The following is a 5,869-nucleotide window of genomic DNA, read 5'->3' as shown; positions in this document are numbered from 1 at the left end:
GAAATTTAGTATCTGCCAAGTATTAGTATGATTCTTTGTTGAAATCTGGTTTTACAATGTAAAGAGGGCAGCATAACTGCCTAAAGTGGTAAGAAATCCACATTTTGCCCTTTATGGAACTTAATACCTTCATCCCTGGTATAATATTTTTTTCAGGAAGCTAAGTAGATGTTCAACCCTGGATCCCAGTAGTTTGCTCTGTGAAGCCATAGCTGCCATATCAGTATTTCCCTATTACCTAGTCTGTGTAGTGAACCTGATGTAACAGACACTCCAAAACATAGTATTTAGATTCTTTCCTCATAGTATCAGGATGATAGTATATACAAGAATACTAATGTGTCTGAGTAAGCTTATTGATGTACATCCCTGTGAAATGGTTGGTTTGGATGTAATATTGTATCAGATATCAAGGTAATAAATACGACATTTGTTTAAGTAAATAAGAAAAATAATCCTTTTTGAGTCTTTTTTATTTTATTAATTTATTCAGATTACAACTCAATTGTTATCCCATCACTTGTGACCTCCCAATCCTCCCTCCTTCCCTCTTTCACTCTATTCCCCTCCCCTAGGTCTAAGACTGAGGGGGACCTCCTCCCCTACTATATAGTCATAGACTATCAAATCTCATCTCAGCAGCCTGCTTATTCTAAGAAAAATAATCTTGACTGTGTGACATTTACTCAGGAATTTCCCAAATGCCATATAATAATCAATTTGCCCAAGATCTGCCATCTAATCATTAATTTGCCCAAAATCTGCTTTTCTTAGTAGGTGAAAGGTTAGCAAGTGATAAATTAAAACAAAAAGATACTACTTACATTTTGATCAGGCTGCTTTTACACATTCTAGGTAGCATAAAGCATGGGTTGAGCACTAAAATGCCACAATTAAGTTAAAAATATCTGATATTTTTAGGTAAATATATGTTATCAATAGAGTCCAGTAATGACATAGAAGTATGTGTAGCAAGAAATTTAGATATGGATCATAAAATGACTAAGTAGCCTTTCAGTGAAGTAGTAAGCAATGTGAAATGAAGCCTTCCTCAAATATTTTCTCAGGCCCAGTTCAAGGTGCTTTGAAAGCATAGAATGGGGGAGTAGTGTTAATTACTCAGTGTTCATAAGATTTCTTTGCAGTTACCAAAATTTTCAAATATTATTTCTATATACTACACTGTTATTTATTCCTAACAAGACAGTCTGTCCAAGAGGCTTCCTGGTTCTTCAAAGCTCCATTTATCTGTCCTGACTCATAATTCATTTTCTGTCACTATTGGGATTTTCAAAGATGTTTCCTTTTTTATTAAGTTTTTTAGTTTATCTTTTTGTTAGACAGTTAAAACGCCACTTGTGGTGTGTGTGTGTGTGTGTGTGTGTGTGTGTGTGTGTGTGTGTGTGTGTGTGTGTGTGTGTGTGTGCTGTTTTTAATTAATTTTTTGAAGGGGCTGCCTTGCCAGACCACTAGAAGAGGATATACTCAGTCTTGATGTAACTGGAAGTGCTGACGTGGGTTAGTAGGGGCTCCCCTTTCTTAAAGAGTAAGGAAGGAGCGAAAAGGGAGGGACAGTGGGACCAGGAGAAGAGAAGGTTGAGGACTACAAGTAGGATGTAAAATGAACAACTAAATAAAGTTAAAAGTTTAGGTCCTTTTCTCGTACAATATAACCTGAAGTTTCTCCTCACCCTACTCCTCCCAGTTTCTTCCCACCTTCACTCCCATCCATAGCCACTAATTTTATGTCTCTCATTAAAAAGAACAGGATTCTAACAAAACATAACAAATCTAAGCATAATAAGATAAAACAACTGATGAAAGTTCATAAGTACTCACAGAAACGGAAACAGAAGCTATAAGTCTTACACAGATCTGCATCAGTTTCTCTGAATATATACTATAGCTTCCAGTTAGGGTTTTTTTAGATGTATTTATTTGTTATGTACACAGTGCTCTGCCTACCTGTATGCCTGCATGACAGAGGAGGGCATTAGATAACATTACAGATGATTGTGACCCACCATGAGGTTACTGGGAATTGAACTCAGGACTTCTAGAAGAGCATTCAGTGTTCTCAACCTCTGAGCCATCTCTCCAGCCCCTCAGTTAGTATTTTTATGAACCTCTTGATTACATAAATGAGTAGGTTTCTGATTCTTGTAGCTTCTCTTGGAGTTCGGAGTTCCTTTCCTTGTGTTGGTATGACTTGTGCAACAAACATCAATAAAATTGTACTATTTGGTAAAATTTGCATTCATAATTTCTAGTCCATTAGCATTTGGCAACCTTGGAGAAAATATTCTACAATATGTCCTATCTTGGTGAGTCCAAAGTTCTGTACCTAAATCATTTTGTATAAAAACTTGCATTACCAATCAAAAACCATCTTCAGACCTAAAACACCTTAAATCGTAAAAAACTAAGTTTAATTGTAAGACTATAACTATTTAGTCTTCAGCCTCATCAGAGACATGAGAAGGATAAATAGCTGAATAAACAGGAAGTGCAGAGCAATCAGCTTCCAAAGCTATAGAAATAACAGATACTGCTGGCCACCTGGACAGTCACCCAAGATATCTCTATAGTGTTGGATCATCAAAGTAGGAAAACCCACTTTAATGTGGGTGTTTCCTTCCAGCTACAGGGCAGATAGATATAAGGAGATGGCTGGTTAGAAAAAAAAGCTCTTGCTGTTTGCCTACTTGCTATTCCCACTTGCATATGAATATATCTGTCCTCTTACTGGTGGTATTGCTGCCATAGTTGCTACCATCTTATGATGACACAGATTCTTTAGTTCACAAATATAAAATGAAGAACAGTGGCTATCCAGGAATCCTCCAGTAATTTGATACCATATTGGAACTACTCAGACATCTAGCTTCGTGGACTGAGCAAACAAGTTCTTAGCTTCTCCACTATGAGACAATACATTGCTGAATTATTCAGACTATATTGTGTAAGCCAATTTAATAAGTTCCATTTTAATCTATATTCATTCTGTCAGTTTCATTTATCTAATGAACTTTAATTGACACTATGATAAAATACTATAGCTATGAAAGAAAAAGCCATGTGTTATTTGTTGTTTCAGTGCCTAAGATATGCTGTGAACATTACTGCCCTTGTATGGCTTGGGTATCTGTTTTGAGCTGGCCCCATTTGAAGTGGGAGCTCTTTAGCAAAATGAGTCATGAGATATATAACTTAGATCTTATAGTTCTAGTAGTATCCATTATAGATAATCCTGTGTATATTCTCTGGTAAGCCCCCCAAAAGATTTCATAATATCACTTTAGAATTATGAGATAGACTGTGTACTACAAAACTATGGGTCTTTTTCAAAAAACACACACTGTCGATAAACAGCTCTGAGAATCTTATTGCAAAAAACTGAGTAGGTGACTGTGAGACCAGACATGTGCATCATAAGCTAAATGCTGTTAAAGTCTGTGAGTTATGTTTTTGAACTTAAAAAATAAAAAGAGAAAGTTTATAAAATGGATGCAGAACAAATCATGTAAAAGACCACTGTCAACTGTGTGCTTGTGCACCACACTCATATTTGCCGTAGTTCACATTTTTCACGTGATGATAACTGAAGGAGCTTTGGGGAGGTAATTAGAGTTAGATGCCATTATGATAGTGGAGAACTTGTGAAGGCGTTATTGCTATCATAAGAAAACACTAGAGAGTTTCTTTTTGCCCCATAAGCACACAAAGGTCTTACATAAGGCCATGCCAAAAGATAAGTCCTCACTTTTTGACACCTTGATCTTTAATATTTTGTCTATGTTGTTAAGTCACATAAGGTGTCTACTACTGAAACCCAAATGAAATAAAACAAAATACAAGTTTTTCAGATACAAGAATATGCAAATTACAAATAAAAGGGTTCTTTGTGACCTTAATTTATTTTATAGATAGATACTTAGACAGTACTTCAAGATCCATATAAATGAAGGATAAGAGCAAATGCTCACTGTTCCAAAGCTAATGAAATAAGATAATCCCATTAAAATATCAGGCTGCGTTTAGAGAGAGAAAAAAATGAATCATAATTGAAAAGGCCAATTTTTAAAGATAGTTACTTAGCTCTGAGGGGAAGTATTTGATGGAGACTTCCAGCTTAAATTCTCTCTTTGTGTAATGTCTGGCTGTGGGTGTCACAGACCACTAGCTCAGCTGAAGATCGATCCTTGGGATCGGAGGTTCTTGGAGTGTAGGTGAACGGGGATAAGGCGAAGTGACAAACAGTTTTCAGAATTCAAAAAGTTAGGAAATACAAAGTAGAGAAAAATTTAAATTCATAAGCAGTTTAATTGGTGATTCTGGTGAGAATTCAGAATTCCACAATGTGAGTAGAAATCCAGATAATAAAAAATTTGTTTATATGTTTCAGACTGTCAATAAGAATCTACAGGGATGTTTTGGGAATTGCAATATAGGACATTCATATTGCACTGTGGCAAATAGCTTTTCATTTTTTCATTTTCCTCAAATTTTGTGAGAGGTTAAATTTAGAAGTGATAGACTAATTTTCTAGAGGAAATTTCAAAGCAGGTTTTTTAACACTCAGGGTGTGGCATAGTCATTGTTTCCCCCTTTTAGTTAAAGTTCTAAAGCATATTGTGATAATGAAATTTAGAGTCGATGTTTAAACTGGCAATTTCTCAAAATAAGTTCTCACCATATGCATCCATTTACATAATTTTGAGTTCTAGTATAAATGCAGAGCATTATCGGAAACAGTGTCCGATCCCAGATAAGGAAAAACCTTGGACAACTGCAACACAGTGCTTTCCTTTTTTTCTTCAGTCTTGCAAAACTCACTCATTCTGAAGTTAGTTAGCCAGGCACATTTTTCTTCCCATTTTAATGAGACTGTTTTATTCCACAATCTACTTTGAGTAAATTTTTGTATAAAATATTAGTTTGCGTTAAAGACCATTCCTTTTTAGAATAGATTTTCAATCAATCCAGCAGTTATTTGTTGAAAAAGTTTGTATAATTTTAAAGAAACAAAGTCAAGCAAAACAAAATCACTTTGGGTTTTGTTTATTTCCTAGAACTCATGCTGGTTGGACTTAATGGCTAACATTTATGTTGATGAATTGAAGAGGATCACCTAACTTTGCAACTTCTCACTTGGTACTAATTTAATTGGGCAGCTCCCTTTACAGCATTGTTGTGTTACACAAAAATATGGTTATTTTTTAATTTATATCTTCCCAGTGGCTTATAAACATCAGGAATTTCTGGGAACACCAACTGTTTTTTTAAATTTATGCATCTTTGAAGCTACTCCAGTTCACAATTTTTCAATATAAACATGCTCTCTGTATATCATGGGTTTTTAAAAATATTTTAAAATTATGTTTCTTTTTTAACATATACATTTATATTATTACACATGAGTAAAATAAACTACATACAGCAGGAAGAACCATGAGACAATCAGGAATTACATAAATGTTACATCCATAGTGATTTGGATATTTTAATTTGGCAAACTTGAAGTAAACATCTTTCCTATCTTGTTGGGTCTAAAATTCTGAATGGAGATTAATATCTGTCGTATCTCATCTCTATTAACTTAAAACATCTATCTTGATCTAAAAACATCTTAACCCCTAACCTACTAAGCTTAACTGAAAGTCTAAACTATCTGGTCTTCAAACTCATCAGAGACTTGAGAAGGGATAAAACTTAAATACCTGAGTGAACACGGAGTGCAGGTTAGCAGCTTCCAAAATGAAAAAAATGACTGAGACAGTTTACTGCCTAAACAGTCACCCACCACTCTCTATAATATTGGAGCATCATCTTCAGCCTTCTGGCCCAATATATCTGATATACATATTTG

This window comes from Acomys minous (assembly GCF_964271855.1).
Source record: "Acomys minous genome assembly, chromosome: 7".
NCBI classification, from domain to species: domain Eukaryota; kingdom Metazoa; phylum Chordata; class Mammalia; order Rodentia; family Muridae; genus Acomys; species Acomys minous.
The sequence above is the reverse complement of the archived record's forward strand: the minus strand, read 5'-3'. Positions refer to the sequence as shown.